The 22,277-nt window shown below is 35.0% G+C and overlaps 1 pseudogene; it reads left to right on the top strand.

Moving 5' to 3' along the window:
* LOC120195167 lies at positions 1-20,265 on the top strand (annotated as a pseudogene).
* Positions 20,266-22,277: the final 2,012 nt, after the last annotated feature.

Below are 22,277 nucleotides of genomic sequence, written 5' to 3'. Positions count from 1 at the left end.
TTCAATGGTGGCCAAGAATCAAAAAACGCGAAAACCCAAGCAGAGAAAGCAAATTTCAAGCTCAAACACTGACCGAGATTGCTCGAAATCAAAGAAGCCGAAGCTACTTGCTTCAATCCAATCAAAAAACCCTTCAAACAAGCCGTTAAAGAAACCTTTCAACCCATCGAAACAAAAACACAAACATCCAAGTCATTCAAAGTTTAAGAAGCAGGATTACGGGTGTGAAAATAAAGAGCTTTCTAAGAGAGAGCGTCGAATCCAATCAAAGGAATTGGTAGCAGCTAGAAAGAAGAAGAGGAAACCATAGTATACTCTTGAACAAGAGCTTGCATCTCTATGGGAAAAGGTGATACGTCAGTGTCGTAATCGGTTTTCGTCCGGGCACGAAATATTATAACTTGACGGGGAAATTGATGTGAATAAATAATTTTGAAAAATAATTTGTGAGTCGCCATCGACCTTTTGGATCAGGTAGGTCGAATACCTAAAAATTATTTTCTTTAAAAGAGTTTTAAGAAAACATCAATTAAAAAAATGAACTGATCTGCGTTCTATAACCAAAAATTCGTTCTTTTTAATAATAAAAAGGATTCGTGGTCGGTTACGTTTAGGGAAGGATTAGCACCCCTACAACGCCCAAAATTGGTACTTTTTAATTATAAATTGTCTCGATTATTAAAATTTAAAATTCAAAAATATATTTATAATCCTATTATTTCAAAATTATATAAAAAAATATTTATTTATTTAAAAATATCAGAAAAGAACTTCTAGGTGCCTTAAGACAATTCTTTTCTTTGATATTGATAAATATTAATTTAAAATATATTGTTTAATTTTAAAATACCAGAACAGGACATCCAGTTGTATTAAGACTGTACTGTTCTTTGATATTGAAAACTAAATATTAAAATGATTTATTTAAAATAAATATTTATTTATTATATACTTATAACAACATTTAAATATATAAACAAGTAAAAGAATACAATTCTAAATATATATTTAAAAGCAATAAAAAATACTTAAAATAAATGACTAAAATATAGTGAAATTAAAATTGACAAACCTAATTAATCAGAATTACAGGGATTAATCAGGCTATTTTCTTATTTAATAATTTAGTGACTAAAATAAACTTATTTAAAATTCGAATATAAGATTAAAATAAATTAAAAATATAAACTAGGGATTAAAATATTATTTATTAAAATTAAGGGATTAAATCTGTTATTTATCCTAAATATATTATTTTAATATGAAGGACTAAAATAAATAAAATTAAAATTTCGAGATCAAATTAAAAGTATTATAAAATCGATTTAGTGACTAGAATGTAAAAATTACAAATTGGAATGGCTTCGGATGGGATTTACCCTTTGTGAAATTACAGAAATACCCTCCCCAAAACGACGTCGTTTGGGAGAGGGTATTTATAACCCAAACCGGCTGGCCCGTAGGGCCAGCTTCTCATTTCATTTTCCCTGTTCTCTCTCTAACAGAGAGAACAAATTTGTTCTCTGCCTTCTCTCTAGCTTCCCTCATCGGAGGGAAGCCGGTCACCGGACGGCAACCGTCTGCCGCCGTGACTGTCACCGCCGGCCACCGCATCCGGTGGCCGGAAAAATTTATTTTTACACTAATAGATAGATCGGACCGTCCTAAGGATGGTTCCGGTGGTATTTTCTCCTAAAAAGCTCCCAATCGGAGTGAATCTACAAAAGTACCTTCGGTGTTTCGAAGGTTCCGGTGAGATCCGGTGGTCGGGCTTCCTCGGTAAGTTTCTCTTCTTCCTTTTTCCTTCTTTTTTGTTTCTGGTTGTGGGATGTTTGACTGAGATTGTTGGTTAGTAGTTTTTTTTTGTTTCTCTGTTTTTTCTTTCTCCGGTTCTGTCTCTCTCTTTTTTCTCTGTCTCCGTGTGTTTTTTTTTTCAGGTTGGGGTGGTGGCTTTTATAGCCACCACCGGTGTGGCCATCGGACTGGTCCGAAGATGGGGTCTTGGTGAGTCACCGGACTACCAGTGGTGACTCACCCCGTAGCCATGGCGTGTGGAGGGCATCTGGTCTTCTGGAGTCTTCATTTGAGACGTGGCAGCGGCGGAGGCGGCGAAAGAGTGTCGGCAGCGGTGATTGGAAACTGGGGCGGCGCCGCGTGGCCCTAGGGTAATGATACCCTAGGGTTTCTTCTGGCATATCTGAGGACCGTTGGATCTCTCAGATCCAACGGCTGTGATGAGGCGGCCGGCTAGATTAGGGTTAGGAAACCCTAACTGAAACCCCCAAATGTTTAGGTTTCTGGTTTGTTCTGGACCGGTTCTGGTTTGTTTGTAACTGGGCCGGTCCATTTGTAATTGGCCTGTAATTAATTATTTATATATATATTTAATATATATTTAATAATAATAATAATAATGATAATAATAATAATAATAATAATAATAATAATAAATAATAATAATAATAATAATAATAATAATAATAATAATATGGATAAAAAAAATTAGTATCTTCAGCTGCCCCTCTTTGCTCATTCTTGTGTTAACAAGAATAGGGCAAAGATGAAAAGATAATAAAATTTTTTATCCATTTGGCTTTACTTTGATCATAATGGATATATTGAATAAATTCTTCTCTCTCTCCAGATGAGTTCTTCTTATTATGAACTTTCTGCTGGGGATGATGATGACCTCCTTTCTGTGATAGAGTCATTCAAAAGGTTGAATAAGCTCTTGATGAGTTCTTCTCATTATGAACTTTCTCTAGAAAGGCTGATGCTAATCTATCTCTTTCTGTGATAGAATTATGCAAAAAGTTGAACAAGTTCTTCTTATTGTGAACTTCTTCTTTCTTCTTCAGATGAGTTCTTCTCATTATGAACTCTTCCTGGCAATGTTGATCCATCAAATGATGAATTCAAACCAAAAAGTTGAACAAGTTCTTCTCATTATGAACTTCTTCTTCCTTCTTCAGATGAGTTCTTCTCATTATGAACTTTCTCTGGAAAAAATAATCCATCCAGTGATGAATTCAGATAAAAGGTTGAACAAATTCTTCTCATTATGAACTTCTTCTTCCTTCTTCAGATGACGAGTTCTTCTCATTATGAACTCTTCCTGACAATGTTGATCCATCAAATGATGAATTCAAACCAAAAGGTTGAACAAGTTCTTCTTATTATGAACTTCTTCTTCCTTCTTCAGATGATGAGTTCTTCTCATTATGAACTCTACCTGGCAATGTTGATCCATCAAATGATGAATTCAAACCAAAAGGTTGAACAAATTCTTCTTATTATGAACTTCTTCTTCCTTTTTCAGATGAGTTCTTCTCATTATGAACTTTCTCTGAAAAAAATAATCCATCAATTTGATGAATTCAGGTAAAAGGTTGAACAAATTCTTCTCATTATGAACTTCTTCTTCCTTCTTCAGATGAGTTCTTCTCATTATAAACCTTTTCTGGAAAAGCTAATCTATCAAATGATAGATTTGAATCTTTGCTAAAATCTTTGAAATTCCTGTTAAAAATTCAACAAGAATAAAAATGAATGAAAATGCATCTATTTTTGAAAATGCCTAAATATGATGCATGAATGTTAATTTATTTGATTTCAGATTGGTGAATTGAGTATTTCTTCAATTGTAAAAACCCAATAGATCTTTCTTCTTCAAATCAGAGAATCTATCATCTTTGACAAATGTAGATGTAGATATTATGTCACAAAACCTCTTGAGAATAAAACTCAATAGTATAAGCTCTTGAAAAGCTTGCATTCAGGCAACATGTTGATTCTGATAACAACTCATCTGATTATGAAGTGACCTTTCAAGATGATTTCACAGATACCGAGAAATCTTGAATTCTGATTCTGATGAGGAGAATAAACTGTTATACTTGACAAAAATGGGATTCTCAGATGCTGAAACTTCAATAGCCCTGGAGAAATGTGGTCCAGATTCATCAATTGCAGAATTGGCAAATTTTATATGTGCTGCTTAAATGACTAAGGCTGCTGATGCACTTCTTCTGGTAAAAGATAGGAAGTCATTATGCAATGATCCCAATTACAAGCAAATGCAAAACTTGGGCTATGATTTTTGAAAAGGAAGAAGCAGAAGAAGCTTGAAAAGAAGCTTCTTAATGAAGACGATCATGCATTTCATCTTTCAATTACAATGATTGGTTCTGTAATTCCTACCAACCCAGATCAGATAACTCAAAGAACACTTCCAGAAGATGCTATTGGCAAATTCATCTTCCACATTCAATGATTGGTTCTGCCAAACCAGATCAGATAACTCAAAGAACACTTCCAGAAGATGCTATTGACAAATTCATCTTCCAAACTCAATGATTGGTTCTGTCCAACCAGATCAGATAACTCAAAGAACACTTCCAGAAGATGCTATTGAGCACCTTATTCTTCCAAATTCAATGATTGGTTCTGTCCAACCAGATCAGATAACTCAAAGAACACTTCCAGAAGATGCTATTGACAAATTCATCTTCCAAACTCAATGATTGGTTCTGTCCAACCAGATCAGATAACTCAAAGAACACTTCCAGAAGATGCTATTGAGCACCTTATTCTTCCAAATTCAATGATTGGTTCTGTCCAACCAGATCAGATAACTCAAAGAACACTTCTAAAAGATGCTATTGAGCACATTCATCTTTGTTCCAGTTAATGTTTGGACTAGGATATCATAATGCTTATTCGATGTAGAGCCAGAATTTGTAGATTCGAAGCATTTCCATCATACTACACTGAAAAGGACTATATTCATAATTCTGCCAATTAAGAACAGAGTTTCTCTTATTCTGCTTCCTCCATGTGCTGATGTTTTTCCATTGACAAAGAAATGATGGCTTTCATGTGATCCAAGAACAAAGTTGAACCGTTTATAAACATGTACAAGAAGTACCAAATTGACAGAAAGGATTTGTAAAGCTCTTGAAGCTTATGACAATGAGCCAACTTCGAGTGTTCAGAAGTATGTTCTTAATGAGTGCTGAAAATGGAATCTAGTATGAGTTGGAAGGAATAAAGTTGCTCCACTTGAACCTGATGAGGTGGAAATGCTTCTAGGTTTCCTTAAAAATCATATACAAGGATCTGTATAGAGACATGTTTCCTAGTAATATCGATGTCTTGTTTCTTTTTGCTGGAATCAGTGCTGCAAAGATCGCCTTCTACTGTCTTAGTATATCTTTGAAAACAGATGTGCAAGAACTGAATGGTGATCGGTTGGAGCAATTGATGAGTAGATTTGGCGGATTCGACCTTGTTGTCGGTAGCATCCCGTGTAACAATCTTAATGTTCATGGTTTTAAGATGGTGATGATTTGCTTACTTTATATTCCATGCTTTTAAAAGGTATTAACATAAATTAATATTCAAAAATCTTTAAATTATTTCAAAATTATGTTAATTCAATATAATAGAATAAATTGAATTTTCAAAAATAAATTGAATCTCAAATAAATTAAACTTGAAATAGATAGAATTGTATTCAAAGTTCTGGCAAGCATAAGAATGATAAAAATTCAAATGTCTCAAAAAATTATAAGCATAAGTATTTCTAAATTAATCAAGTTGACACAATTTAGAGAAATGATGTAAGCTTTTGTCTGGAAGATCTCAAACGTTGTCGAAATGCTTGTAGATGCGAAGTTTCTTCCAAACTGTCAAAATCTTAAGAGGGTTCAATTTCCAGATGCCTAATATCAACCTGTATTTGAGCCGCCTTTTCAGGTTTTCAACTCAAATCCTCCCTTTGGTTACAAGATGCCCTTTGCGGGTTTTCACCTTGACCCCCCTTTTTTTTTTTCTTTTTTTTCTTTTTTTTTTTTTTTTTTTTTTTTTTTTTTTTTTTTTTTTTTTTTCTTCATTTTTTTCTTCAAGCATAATATTTCTTGACAGAATCCGAGTTTATTGGATTTTTCAGAATTTTTCCATCCATTTCTGCTAAGATCAATGCTCCTCCGGAAAAGGCCTTTTTTACAACGTATGGCCCTTCCCAATTAGGCATCCATTTCCCACGGAAATCTTTATGTATAGGTAAGATCTTTTTTAGTACTAGATCACCCTCTTGGAATTCTCTTGGATGTACTTTTTTGTCATGAGACTTCATCATCCGTTTTTGATACATCTGTCCATGGCAAATAGCCTTCAATCTTTTCTCCTCAATAAGGTTCAATTGATCAAATCTAGCTTGGATCCATTCAGATTCATCCAATTTTATTTCTCTCAATATTCGAAGCGATGGAATCTCAACTTCAATTGGTAAGACTGCTTCCATCCCATAGACTAAAGAAAAAGGCGTTGCCCCAGTAGATGTTCGAACAGTAGTTCGGTATGCATATAGAGCAAAAGATAACTTCTCGTGCCAATCTTTGTAAGTTTCAGTGGTCTTGTAATGATTCTCTTGATGTTCTTATTTGCTGCTTCAACTGCCCCATTCATCTTTGGACGATATGCCACTGAATTTGAATGTTTGATCTTAAACTGTGCACAAAGTTCGGTCATCATTTTGTTGTTCAGGTTCAGAGCATTATCTGTAATGATCCTTTCTGGTAGGCCATACCGGCAAACTATCTCTTTCTTTATGAATTTGCAGACTGTGGACCTCTTAATATTGGTATATGAAGCAGCTTCAACCCATTTGGTAAAATAATCAATTGCCACAAGGATGAAGCAATGTCCATTCGATGCTTTTGGTGTGATTGCCCCAATGACATTTATTCCCCACATAGAAAATGGCCAGGGTGCTGTCATTACATGTAAAGGAGATGGGGGTACATGAATCTTGTCTGCATATATCTGGCATTTATGACATTTCCTTGCATAATCAATGCAATCTGTGTACATAGTAGCCCAATAATATCCATATCTCATTATTTTTCTGGCCATGGAAAGACCATTTGCATGTGTTCCACATATTCCACTGTGTACTTCTTCAATGACGTTTCGAGCTTCGCTGGTATTTAAACATCTCAATAACATTTGATCATTGCTTCTTCTATACATAATCTTGCCATCAAGAAAATATCCAGCAGCCATTCTTCGCAAAGTTCTTTTATCAATTTCCGATGCATTTGGTGGATAACTTTGATTTTTGATATATTGCAGAATATCATGATACCATGGTTTACCATCTACCTCTTCTTCCACACTATAACAATGTGCAGGAATTTCATATACTTGCATTTTGATTGGCATCATATCAACTTTCTTGGTTGCTTGAAACATAGCAGCTAATGTAGCCAAAGCATCTGCCATTTGATTTTCTTCTCGAGGGAGATAATTGAAGGTAACTCTCTCAAATTCTTTCACTAATTCGAGGGTAAAATTTCGGTATTCCAACAATTTGGGATCTTTTGTTTCCCATTCTCCTCGCAATTGATACACCACCAAAGATGAATCTCCATATATCTTGAGAAATTTGATTTTTCTTTCTATAGCTGCTTTCAACCCCATGACACAAGCTTCATATTCCGCCATGTTATTGGTGCAAAAGAACTCCAGTCTGCTTGTAAAGGGATAATAAATATTTTGTGGAGAAATTAACACTGCCCCAATTCCTCGTCCCAAAGCATTAGATGCTCCGTCAAAATATAGCTTCCAAGTTGCAAATTCATCATTTGTTCTGAATTCTTCATTCATGGATATGCACAACAGATCTTCATCGGGAAAATTGAAGTTCAAAGGCTGATAATCATTTGATACACGACTGGCCAGAAAATCAGCTATGACACTTCCTTTTATCGCTTTTTGGTTGACATATACAATATCAAACTCAGATAATAACATCTGCCATCTAGCCATTCTGCCTGTCAAAGCTGGTGATTCCATTAAGAATTTCAAAGGATCAAGTTTTGATATCAACCAAGTAGTATGGTATAACATATATTGTCTGAGTCTTCGAGTAGTCCACACCAAAGCACAACATAATTTTTGTATTGGTGGATATCGAACTTCACAATCAGTAAATTTCTTGCTCAAATAATAAATAGCTTTTTCTTTCCTTCCTGATTCATCATGCTGTCCTAGTACACATCCCATCGAATTTTCGAAGACCGTCAAGTAGAGAATTAATGGTCTATCAGGCATTGGTGATACTAAAATTGGGGCATTGGATAAATATTTCTTAATAATATCCAAAGTTTCTTGACATTCTTCATTCCAGACTTCAGGATTGTTCTTTCGAAGTAATTTGAACACTGGATCACATTTGTCAGTTAATTGAGAAATGAACCGAGATATATAATTTAATCTTCCCAAAAAGCCTCGAACTTCTTTTTTTGTATTGGGTGGTGGAAGATCTTGAATTGCTTTGACTTTATCTAGATCAATCTCGATTCCTTTTTTGCTGACTACAAATCCCAAAAGTTTCCCGGAAGTTACCCCAAAAGTGCATTTAGCGGGGTTAAGCTTTAATTGATACTTCCTCAATCTCTGGAAAAGCTTCCTCAAATTTTGAATATGTTCTTCTTCAGTTCGGGATTTGGCAATCATGTCATCTACGTATACTTCAATCATTTTGTGCATCATGTCATGAAACAAAGTTACCATGGCTCTTTGATATGTTGCCCCTGCATTTTTCAATCCAAATGGCATTACTTTATAACAGAATGTGCCCCACATGGTTATAAATGTTGTTTTTTCCATGTCTTCAGGATTCATTTTTATCTGATTATATCCTGAAAATCCATCCATAAATGAAAACCATGCGTGCCCTGCAGTATTGTCCACCAGTGTGTCTATGTGGGGTAATGGAAATCTATCTTTCGGACTAGCTTTGTTGAGATCTCTGTAATCTACACACATTCGAACTTTCCCATTTTTCTTTGGTACGGGAACAATGTTGGCTACCCATTCTGGGTATTTAGATGCCTGTAGGAAACCTGCATTGATTTGTTTCATCACTTCTTCTTTGATTTGCAACAACATTTCTGGCCTCATTCGTCTAAGCTTTTGTTGGACCGGTTTATATTCTGGATTGATTGGAAGCTTGTGTATCACTATATCTGTGCTTAAACCAGGCATATCTTGATAAGACCAGGCAAAGATATCTTTGAACTCTTGAAGGAGATTTATCAATTCTTGTTTTATCTGGATTGTCAGAGTAGTACCAATTTTTACCTCTTTTATTTCTTCATCTGTTCCCAAATTCACATTCTCAACCTCTTCTTTGTGGGGTAGAATTTGTTTGTCTTCTTTTTCTACCAATCTTAATAGTTCAGTAGGAACATCACATTCCAGTTCATCCTCACACCCATTGATTTCTTCCAGACATATAGGATGCTCTAAATTTATCACTGGATTAAATCTAGGAATAAACATGCTATTAACACTGTGACACCTGCAAATTTAAGTTGGACATATTTCCGAAAGAATATAGTAAATTTATGAAATAAATAAATGTAAAAATGTAAGAAAATGTAAAGAATGATTGCCATCTGAAAATTTTAAAGAAAATTTCTTATATTTAACATAATTTCTTTTACAAGATAACAAAAAGTTTTCATATTTTTTAGCTAAACATAAAGATTAGTTCTGAATATTACTCTGCATTAATATTAAAAACTATAGCAAGATCTTCAGTGGTCCAATTGGTGAGTGTTTCTCCAGGAAGACATGGGCGAATCCTATCCAAGTATTTGCCAGTTTTGTTGTCATTCATGATCATGTTGATAAATAATCCATTCATAGCTTCTTCAACTATGTCTTGATCTTTCGTCAACTTTTCTTCTTTAAAGGCTTCAACAAGCTGCTGTTCTACATTAATTATTCCCCCTGATCTGAATGTGGTCTTCAACTGTGGGAAAGACATGTGTTTCCAAAGGATTTCTTCCCCTTTCAATTTTGCCTTTCTGTCTTCACATCTTCTTTTCATCTCTTTGTTCTTTTACTGAAGATTGGGCTTAAACCCTAGCCCAAAACGGTCTTTTTTCATCTTTATACTGATAGGAACTGAACTCCCTTGAAGATTCTTTCCTATACCTTTCCCAGCTTTAGCTCCGATGCCTAAAGTTTGTCGTACCGTTATCTTGGTGCAATCAGACAATCTGGGATATGGAATTTTGCTTCTTTCTGCAATAAAGGTTGCATTTACAAATTCAAGAGCTCGGAAAGAGCATTCAAGAGCATCATCATTGGTGTCAATATATGGAACATCGCTTGTTATAGACGCAATGATTTCTTCTTCAGCACCGACGCATATTAGTTGTCCATCAACAACAAATTTCAGTTTCTGATGTAATGAAGAAGGAACGGCTCCTGCTGAATGAATCCATGGCCTCCCTAATAGACAATTATATGTGGGGTGGATGTCCATCACCACAAAGTCAATATTGTACACTACTGGGCCAATTAACAACGGTATTTCCATTTTCCCAAGCACTTCTTTTTGAGTACCATCAAATGCTCGTACTACATTCTGATAACTCTTCATGTGTGATTGATCCAGAGGCATTCTTTGAAGTGTGACTAGAGGCATCAAGTTGAGAGCAGATCCATTGTCAATCAATACTCCCGGCAACACATGACCATGACAATGTGTCGTGATGTTCAAAGCTTTTACTGACCCCATTCCGCCTTCCGGTATTTCATCATCTGTGAACGTTATGTAATTGTCGGCGGCTATATGTCCCACAATTCTGTCAAGTTTATTGAGGGATATATCTTCAGGGATGAATGTTTGATTGAGAATTTTCATCAAAGCATTTCTATGTGCTTCTGAATTCATCAAGAGATCAAGAATAGAAATTCTCGCTTGTTGTTTGTGTAGTTGTTCAACCACACTATACTCACTATGTTTCAAGAATTTCAAAAATTCTTGAGCTTGTTTTTCTGTCACAGGCTCATTGAATGCTGGAGGGGATTCATCATCAAATACCTTCTGAGGTATTACCATGGCTTTTTCTTTTGCTTTAACTTGTTCTGAAGCATTGGATGTTTCGGGAGAGTAACATCTCCCACTTCTTGTAAAGAAACCGACCTCGCTCACTACTTCAGATATCGATGTTGTATTCAGACTTTGTATTTTCTCTTCTGTTTTTTCTAGAGAAACAGATCCTCCTACCATTGAAATATTGGTAGTATAATTCCAAGGTACCCTGCGGGTATCTTTGTATGGAAATGGTAGAGGAGTGGTGATAACTACTTTCGGCTTTATTGGTGCAGGAATCGCTGTAGATGATTTCACATTAATGATCACAGGATCATTTATTCTTTGACTTGGTTTAGAATCCTCTGATGAGCAAACATCATCTTCTTTTTTTCCTGGTTCTTCTTCAAAGAATTCTATTTCTCTGTTGTTCATCAATTTTTGCACCAAATCCCTAAACTCATGACATAGTTGAATTTTATGCCCTTTCTCCTGATGATATTCACAATAATTCTTGCCTTCATTCTGCTTTGGCTTGAATTGTTGTGGAATTATACCGGCTAAAGAGAGTTGTTGGAATACCCAAACAAACGGAGATTTAATTTCAGAAATGTCAGTCTTTGCTTTCTTTCTGTTCTCTTCCTGAATTGCATTTACGTTTTTATCTCCATGATTTGGCAATGGATGATTTGATGCAGATGGTGTATTGAATTCCAACTTCCCAGTGTTGATCAAATTTTGAACCACCCTTTTGAATGCTAAACAGTTTTCAATAGAATGACCTGTAATTCCTTCATGGTAAACACAGTGTGCCTTTGTATCATACCAAGGAGGAAATGGTGGTTGCATGGGAACCAAAGGATAAGGTCTTATGACATCTGCTTTTAACAGTGAATCATAGATCTCCGCATATGGTACTGGTAATGGTGTAAAAGACAACCTTTCATTTTCTTTTCGAGATCCTCTGGACTCTGTTCGATTAGTGTTTGTTTCCTCTTTCTTAACCCTTGGCTGGGTTATTGTAACACTTTTCGATGAATCTTTGCTGTAAGAATTTGCATTATTGATTTCATTCTCCTTTTTCCGGTACGTAGGTCTTTTGGAACTAGACCCATCATTTGATTCAATCTTGCCACTTTTCAAGACATTTTCAATGAGTTCTCCAGAAATTACCAAATCTGCAAAATTTCTGGTTGCATTCCCCATTAGATGATTTAAATAAGGAGCCTTCAAGGTATGAACAAATATTACTGTGGCCTCTTTTTCTGACAAAGGTGGTTGAACTTGGGCCGCAGTGTCACGCCATCTCTGGGCATACTGTCTGAATGTTTCGTTATTCTTTTTCTCCAAATTTTGGAGAGTCCATCTATCAGGGACCATGTCTGTTACATGGCGATACTGCTCTAAAAATGCTTTAGCCAAATCTTTCCATGATCTAATGTTGGCTTTGGTCAATTGAGTATACCATTTTAAAGACGGTCCTGTCAAACTATCCTGGAAGCAGTGAATTAACAATTTCTCGTCCTTCACATATCCTGCCATTCTTCGACAAAACATAGTAATGTGGGATGAAGGGCATGTAGTACCTTCATATTTATCAAATTTGGGAGCTTTGAACTTGATGGGGAGGATTAGGTCTGGAACCAAACTTAACTCACTAGCATCAAACCCATAGAATGATTCAGTTATTTCCGCGGATTTCATTCGTTCTTCTAAGTTCTTGATCTGTCTGGTCAGATCTTTATTTACTTTTTGTTTCTCATTCAGCTCATTCAAATCTGGGATCAAATGCTCAGTATTAAGATCCCCTATTTTCACATCGGATATAAGCGGATTTTTGCTTGAAGATGCAGGATCCACTTGTTGGTTTTCATGTGGTTTGGCTTCTTGAAATGCAGATGTACGAGCATTGATTTGTATAGGTGTAGTACCAGAATGATAAATTGGTTCTGGTGGAAAACCTAGAGGATATATGGGTTCTTGGTCGAAAGATACAGGATTTTCATGCATTTTTCCACTGATAGCCTGCCTTTTAAACAAGTCCTCTATTTTCTTCATCATACTGTCTTGTGAATTTGCAATACTGGCTTCAATTTTTTCCAGCTTCATTCTCATTTCTTCTTGTTCTTTATGATGTTGTTCCTCAATACGTTGTATTTTATCCTCCATAATTCTCTTAGTAGCTTGTCTAGTACCGTAGTGATGTTGTATTTCTCTTTTGGCCAGAATAACTGCGATTGAAAAATCTTTTAATATTATTATTTTTTTCTCAAATTTTAATTAATGAATTTTATCTTAATAAATAAAATAATAAAATTATTCATAAAGAAAATTATGAAATGAATGATGAATGTATGCAAAATGTATGTAAAAAAACATTGATCCCAAAAAGTTAACTGTCATAGAACAACTTTCATCGGCATACAAAAGTTTCTTTATAATATTTCATAATTACAGATAGGGCATAGCTTTCTTATTAAGCTCTATAACTTCTTTCATTAACCATGACACCTTCTTTCCGTACTTAGAAACTGGATCAACTTGATGCTCAATTATTTTGGCTTCAACAGCTAGTTCCCCAACATATCTAGCAACTTCGCTCATTTGAACCATGGCCTCGAACACCATATTGCTTCTTTCTTCACTTCTTTCCACATAGAACTCAGTTGACTTTTGCCACTGTTCATTCATTTCTTCAAGAGTCTGCTCTAATTCAGTGATTCTGACTTGACAATTGTGCAGAATTTTTTCAAGATCTCTAATGCGTCTTCGCAGTGAAGCATTTTCCTCATTACTTTCTTTGAGGTCATTAGGCCCTAGACGAACCTTTTCTTGAAACAACGATTCCTCAAGTTGCAAAATGTAAGCATTAAACTCTGAGTTTTTATTTCTAGACTGATCCAGATCTTCTTCAAGTTTTGTTCGTGCTTCTTGCGTTCTTTGATTAAGCTTCTGGATCTGAACATCTTTGTTTCTGCATCTTCGCATCCAATTTCTAGCCACTTCCTGCTCTACCTCAAGTCTGGTGTTGAAATTTTTTCTTTCCAGCTCCCATTTTTCTTTTTCAACATTGGATTCTTCCATCTTTTGGCCTCTGACTTCAAGTTCAGCAATCAACTGGTTCATTTCAGATTCAAATCCCTTGAACATGATATTTTTCTCACCTTCAAATTTATTAAAGATGTCATTCTTCATTTCTTCTACATCTTTGGCTCGATCTCTTTCTCTTTGCATTTCATTCATGATCTCGCGATGCTCAACCTTGTGTTTTATAATTCGCTCTCTTCTGTCGACCTCAAAATCTTCCATTTTTTGCTTTCCTTTCTCAAGGCTTTTGAGTAGACGGCTATTCTTTCCTTTCAGATCTTCAACTCGTCTTTTCTCGATGTTCAACTCTCTAGTCATCTGTATTGTTGCTTGGCTTGATCCTGATGCTTTCCGGGATTTATATAACTCCTGGTAATTTTTCTGTAAGGCTCTGTACTCATCCTCACCTTTTTCTTTATCTTTTCTCAACATTGCACATTGTGATGAATGAAATTCAATGTCAACCCCTAACATAGCTTTATCTTGTCTCATTTGCTCTAATTCTTTCGACCAGCCTTCTCTTTCTGCTTCAAACTCAGCTCTCAAGATTTCAATCTCTGACGGAACCACCTTAATGCGATCTTCCATAGAGATATCCTCATTTTGATCTGGTAAAGGAATATTTTCGTTTTTTCTGACAGATCTCCATTCTTCATAATCAGGAGTTAACATTTCTTTTGCTGCTTTAGCTCGGATACAAAAAGTTGTTTTCCAAGCTGTAACGGCTTCCATAATACTTCTTTTATAATTTTTGCTGTGGAATGTGAATTCAGATGACTGTAATCCAGCAGTGACAGGTACAAATTGACGACCTTCATACTGTCTTATGACCAGAAGTGGTGCATATCCAATTCCTCCCCATAATCCGAGCAGCATTATCCAGTTGTAATCTCCACATTTGTAAAAGAATTCCCTTTGGATTTGCCACGGGGCTCGCCAAATCACGTCATTGCTTTGTAGATTTCGAAAGGCATTAATCCACATATCTTTCTTAATTTCTTTCGGCCATTCCTGCTCCAGAAATTCTTTTAATGGTGAGTAATCCGTATTAAAGCGTCGGTATGAAACCTTTTCTGTCCTCCAGAAATGACTACGGATCCAAACATATAACAACTGGGTACACCCTGAGAATCGTCCACCTCCTAACCTTCTACAAGCATTTAACGATCTGAAGGTCTCTGCTAGGATTGCAGAAGCAGGATTAATCTTTTTCGGTAGCTGTTCAAACAAATCTACCACTGCAGCTTCAACATATCCCAATACTTTTGGGAAGATGACCATACTATATATACCCAAAGCAAATAAATCGAATCGTACTTTAATATCTGGATGGCTCTGAATAAATTCTCTAATGTTGGTCCAAGCAATGCCTTCGCTTTCGCCTTTTTGTTTTGTACGGGATGCCACCCATTCTTCTCGTACCCCGGCAATCTTTGCTAATTTAACTCGAAAGGGTTGAGTTTTAATTGACTTTGAATAGATTCGATTCTCCGAAGCCCCATCTATATGTAGCAAAGTTGTGTATTCTTCAATAGTAGGGACCAAATCCTCTTTATTGAGAGTGAAGCAATTGTACCCTGGATTCCATAATTGAATTAGGGCTCGGAGTAATTCATCATCAACTTCTACATAGAGCAAATATGGGATGTCTCCGTAAGTCTGATAAAACTGGAATTTTTTGTTTGAATCCCAACTTTCCCAAATGCTTCGCAAATCTTGCATATCATTTCTTTTTAGTGAAACTGGAGCATAACTGGCCAAGTCAGATACATAATCATCCTGCAGACTGTCTCCTTCTTGTCTTTGTAAGTCCTCAGCCCACTGTCTTACTTCTGAGTTCAGAATTACTTGATTTGAACACTTTTTATCCATAGATGAAGGTTTTCCAATGAGACAATTAACACAAGGATCAGTGTCTTTTATCCTGTATGATGCTATGCAAATAGAAAAATAAAGAACACACAAAAAAGAAAATAAATTAGTTTACATAATAAAGAAATTTAATAATAACATTTACATAAATATTTTTTTATTTAAACATGCTTTTCTAAATTTAAATAATTTAAATATACATGTAATTTAATTAATAAATAAATTAACAAGAAAGTTTAGAATTCATTTCTCCTGTGTGTACATCTATTTTAGACAAAATTTCGGCATGACTTCTGATCGGAAGAGTTTCTAAGGTTCTTTATATGCAGGGTTTCAGATCTAAGAATCAAGGTACCCGAATTGTCCTTGTTAGTGCCCCCTTGGGTTGCTAACCCTCAATCCTAGTCCATCACAGACTAAAGTGGATCAAGTTCAATTCGAGGGGATACATTTCTCTATGCCTGACACGGAGAATAAATTCTCACGAAGACAGAGAGCATATGAACCCCGGAAGTTACTTGCTAGGTCTGACACGGAGAATAAATTCTCACGAAGACGTTGCTTTCACTCCCACTTCAAAGGGACAACTCAATTATAGAGCTTTATGTTATGCAATGCAAGTGTTGTGTGTGAGGAGAAATGTTCAAACCTTTGACAGAAAAATAAATACTGAAATAAAATACTTGCAAATAAAATAAAACATATAAATAGTATAAAAATAATAAATAAATAAAAATTTGAAAAGAAAGAAATAAAAATTAAATATATGAACTTTTAATTTTTAATTAATAGAGACAATTTATAATTGATTTTAAAGTTTGACCAGGTCCCCAGCAGAGTCGCCAAGCTGTCGTAACCGGTTTTCGTCCGGGCACGAAATATTATAACTTGACGGGGAAATTGATGTGAATAAATAATTTTGAAAAATAATTTGTGAGTCGCCATCGGCCTTTTGGATCAGGTAGGTCGAATACCTAAAAATTATTTTCTTTAAAAGAGTTTTAAGAAAACATCAATTAAAAAAGTGAACTGATCTGCGTTCTATAACCAAAAATTCGTTCTTTTTAATAATAAAAAGGATTCGTGGTCGGTTACGTTTAGGGAAGGATTAGCACCCCTACAACGCCCAAAATTGGTACTTTTTAATTATAAATTGTCTCGATTATTAAAATTTAAAATTCAAAATATATTTATAATCATATTATTTCAAAATTATATAAAAAAATATTTATTTATTTAAAAATATCAGAAAAGAACTTCTAGGTGCCTTAAGACAGTTCTTTTCTTTGATATTGATAAATATTAATTTAAAATATATTGTTTAATTTTAAAATACCAGAACAGGACATCCAGTTGTATTAAGACTGTACTGTTCTTTGATATTGAAAACTAAATATTAAAATGATTTATTTAAAATAAATATTTATTTATTATATACTGATAACAACATTTAAATATAAACAAGTAAAAGAATACAATTCTAAATATATATTTAAAAGCAATAAAAAATACTTAAAATAAATGACTAAAATATAGTGAAATTAAAATTGACAAACCTAATTAATCAGAATTACAGGGATTAATCAGGCTATTTTCTTATTTAATAATTTAGTGACTAAAATAAACTTATTTAAAATTCGAATATAAGATTAAAATAAATTAAAAATATAAACTAGGGATTAAAATATTATTTATTAAAATTAAGGGATTAAATCTGTTATTTATCCTAAATATATTATTTTAATATGAAGGACTAAAATAAATAAAATTAAAATTTCGAGATCAAATTAAAAGTATTATAAAATCGATTTAGTGACTAGAATGTAAAAATTACAAATTGGAATGGCTTCGGATGGGATTTACCCTTTGTGAAATTACAGAAATACCCTCCCCGAAACGACGTCGTTTGGGAGAGGGTATTTATAACCCAAACCGGCTGGCCCGTAGGGCCAGCTTCTCATTTCATTTTCCCTGTTCTCTCTCTAACAGAGAGAACAAATTTGTTCTCTGCCTTCTCTCTAGCTTCCCTCATCGGAGGGAAGCCGGTCACCGGACGGCAACCGTCTGCCGCCGTGACTGTCACCGCCGGCCACCGCATCCGGTGGCCGGAAAAATTTATTTTTACACTAATAGATAGATCGGACCGTCCTAAGGACGGTTCCGGTGGTATTTTCTCCTAAAAAGCTCCCAATCGGAGTGAATCTACAAAAGTACCTTCGGTGTTTCGAAGGTTCCGGTGAGATCCGGTGGTCGGGGCTTCCTCGGTAAGTTTCTCTTCTTCCTTTTTCCTTCTTTTTTGTTTCTGGTTGTGGGATGTTTGACTGAGATCGTTGGTTAGTAGTTTTTTTTTTGTTTCTCTGTTTTTTCTTTCTCCGGTTCTGTCTCTCTCTTTTTTCTCTGTCTCCGTGTGTTTTTTTTTCAGGTTGGGGTGGTGGCTTTTATAGCCACCACCGGTGTGGCCATCGGACCGGTCCGAAGATGGGGTCTTGGTGAGTCACCGGACTACCAGTGGTGACTCACCCCGTAGCCATGGCGTGTGGAGGGCATCTGGTCTTCTGGAGTCTTCATTTGAGACGTGGCAGCGGCGGAGGCGGCGAAAGAGTGTCGGCAGCGGTGATTGGAAACTGGGGCGGCGCCGCGTGGCCCTAGGGTAATGATACCCTAGGGTTTCTTCTGGCATATCTGAGGACCGTTGGATCTCTCAGATCCAACGGCTGTGATGAGGCGGCCGGCTAGATTAGGGTTAGGAAACCCTAACTGAAACCCCCAAATGTTTAAGGTTTCTGGTTTGTTCTGGATCGGTTCTGGTTTGTTTGTAACTGGGCCGGTCCATTTGTAATTGGCCTGTAATTAATTATTTATATATATATTTAATATATATTTAATAATAATAATAATAATGATAATAATAATAATAATAATAATAATAATAATAATAATAATAATAATAATAATAATAATAAATTAGTTTCTTCAGTCAGAATATTGCTAAAGAAGACAAATAAAACCTGATAACTGAAGCTCTGCAAAAGATGAAGGGAAAGATTCCAGAAATAGATGGTTCTCATGTTTCGTCTCGTGTTCTGCAGACCTGTGTTAAACACTGCTCGCAAATAAAAAGGGATGTTGTATTTTCTGAGCTTTAGCCACACCTTCTCACCCTTTCGTGCAATGCATATGTGGTGCATCTTGTGAAGAAAATGTTAGATGTAGCATCTAATAAGCAGCTGGTGGGGGTTATCTCAACTCTTCGTGGGCACGTTGCTTCGCTTCTTCGTCACATGGTTGGATCTGTAGTTGTTGAGCATGCATATCAACTTGGAAATGCCTCTAAAAAACAAGAGCTTCTGATGGAATTATATTCTTTCGAGCTTCATCTGTTTAAAGACTTTGCATCCATCAAAGAAAGCAGATTAATAGATGTAATATCGAAGTTGGGCCTGCAGAAATCTTTTATTTTGCGACACATGAGTTCGGTGATTCAACCAATCCTTGAAAAATGAATATTGGATCACTCGATTATATACATGATATTAGTAGAGTATTTGAACATAGCTGATCAGTCCTCTGCTGCGGATATAATTCAACAACTGTCTGGTCCACTCCTCGTTCGTATGATCCATACACGGGATGGATCTAAGATTGGGATGCTCTGCGTTAAGCATGGAAGTGCTAAGGAAAGAAAGAAAAACATCAAAGGAATGAAAGGCCATATAAGCAAGATAACACATGATCAATGTGGGTGCATGGTACTCGTTGGCATTGTTTCAATGGTTGATGATACGGAGCTTCTAACAAAGTTCATCATCCGTGAGCTCCAAGCAACATTGAAAGAGCTTGCTTTGGACAAGATTGGAAGGCGCTTGTTGTTGCAGTTGCTTCATCCAAATTTTTCACGCTATTTAAATTCTGACGGTCTGGTATTTCTGAATTTATATGTTCTGTCACTCACTGCTAAGAATGATTACGAAGTCGGATCTGAGAAAATTTCAAGGGATAAAGAATCTAATAAGAAGGCAGCTAAGAGTGATATTCCTGAAGAGAACCTTGATGAAGAACCTACAAAGTAGACAGCTACAACTGATTATGATATGACAGAAACTGAGTCTGGTAAAAGTGATATTCCCGAAGAGAGCCTCTGCTCAGCTGAAGGTGGGAAGAAGAATCCTTCATTAAAGAGGAGAGAGTTGCTAGTCAAGAGTGGGCTCGCTGAGAATCTTGTTGATGTTTGCATTGAGGACTCAGGAGAATTGGTTACTTCAAATTTTGGCAAATAAATAATTTTTGAGGTTGCAATGGGTGGTTCTGATGGAATTCTCCGCCCAACACTGGATGAAAGTGTATTTAACCTCAAGAAGCACAATCAGGCTATCACTCAATTGTTGCTGCAGTGGATGAACTTGAGGCCATAAAATATCACTGGGGAAAACTATATTGTGCTTAAAGCACTAATCCCAGGTTTTGATCCTTGGGGACAAGGATCCTATCATGGAGGGGGTATTGTCATGCACAAAGGAGAAGAGATAAGAATTGGAGCAAGAGAATTGGGGAAATCAGAGAGGGTTAGGGATTTAGAATTGGGAATGGACCTGACACGTTCTACAGCCCACTAAGGATAGGAAACAACTTGCTTATCTGTGTAGGTTGTTATATTAAGTACATCAGGGACTGCCAGCTGTAGGGTAACTAGGGGTACACTGTAATTATATAAACCATGTACTAGAGGATGAGAGGACATGCTTTGATTGAATGAATTCTATGCTTATTGAATCTTTTCTTTTCTTACAATCTTAATTCTCTCAATTCTTCGTCTAATTTCTTCTCTAATCTCCTAGGGTCATAACATCAAGCTTCTCGGCCATGGAAAGAAAAGGGGAGAGTTTGAAGAGATAAGAAACGACGCTAAATATGTTAGGTTTAGATGAAATGGGGTTTAGTTATTAGGTTAAATAATAATTTAAAGTTTTAATTATCTTAGATGAAGTGTGTCGTTTAACAGGGGTTAGGGAAATCCATTTTGTTTGAATGGGTTTATTACTAAAGAAGCCACGTTTTTTAATTTAGCGCAATCTAGTCCTAAAAATTCATGTTTCCTGAACCTTTTAATTTTACCTTAATATTCTACGTGCATTTTTAACTTGGTCCCTAAATCGAATATTTTTATGTTTCTAATTTTGTATCTTTAATTTTACATTTTATTTCAGTCCCTATAATTTAGTTATAGTATTTATTCATATTTATATTTTGGACCTCTAATTGCATATTATTCTATATTAATCCTTAATATTTATTATTGTGTAAAATTGTGTATTTTATGTTTTATGTCACATGTTCTGCATCAAATTCATTATAGTCATCATCTTTAATATCTATAGGATTTGAGTTAATTTCATGCGGCCCCTTTGTATTTTACAATATCCTATTTTAGTCCTTAAATTGAATTTACTCATATTATATTTTGAGTTTTGAATTATTTTGTGTTTATGTTTTGGTTTTGGTCTCATACGTTTGTCATTTATTTTTTGGGTAAATTATTATTATGTTTGTCAGTTCTTATTTAATATTTTTTTAGTCCTGGTATGTGTCTTAAAATATTTTGGTCTAATATATGTTTTATGTTTTTTTATTACTATTTTATTTAGACCTATGTCTGTAATTTAATATTATTAATGTTTCGATTTCTAAACTTGTTTAACTTTTTTTTTAATCCTTTAATTATTGTTTGGAAAATAAATGTTTTGTTTGTTTAGTTCATTTCAATGTTATTATTCTGATTCAAATGTTTTATTAATAGATAATGTTTATTTATTTCTTAGTTGCATATTATTAAATGCCTATTATTATGTTATTAGATATTTATGTATATTTATGATTTAGTAGTTGAAATGTTTGTTATCTTATTTTAGTCATTTAAGTTTCTATTTTTCTATTTTGATCCTTTAAGTTTTATTTCTCTACATTCTGGTCTTTATAAGCTTAAATACTTATTTTTGCTCATGTGTATTTTGGTTTGTAATATTTTTTTGTTTTCATTTCAATCCTTTGAATTTCTTCAAGTTATTAATTCGAAGCAAATTAAATCAACTTTAATAAATAGATCACACTTTAATTATCTATGCGAATTCACGATTTCCACCATTACGACAATGAGTAAGCGACACAATACCAATTTTGGGCGTTGTGGGGGTGCTAATCCTTCCCCACACGTAACCGACTCCCGAACCCACTTTAATCGAATCTTTGGTAAACGCAGATAAGATTTTGTCTTAAAAAATGATTTTTCTTAAAATTATTTTAAAAAAGAAATTTTTAGGTATTAAACCTATCTAACCCAAAGGTCGATGGCGACTCTTTACAATTTAATTCAAATTAATCCAAAATCACTGAATTTTCCAAAATTAAAATCATGATCGTTTTTAAAACA

The sequence above is a fragment of the Hibiscus syriacus genome, unplaced genomic scaffold (genome assembly GCF_006381635.1).
Source record: "Hibiscus syriacus cultivar Baekdansim isolate YM2019G1 unplaced genomic scaffold, ASM638163v2 tig00117007_pilon, whole genome shotgun sequence".
Classification (NCBI taxonomy): Eukaryota; Viridiplantae; Streptophyta; class Magnoliopsida; order Malvales; family Malvaceae; genus Hibiscus; species Hibiscus syriacus.
The sequence above is the reverse complement of the archived record's forward strand: the minus strand, read 5'-3'. Positions and strand labels throughout refer to the sequence as shown.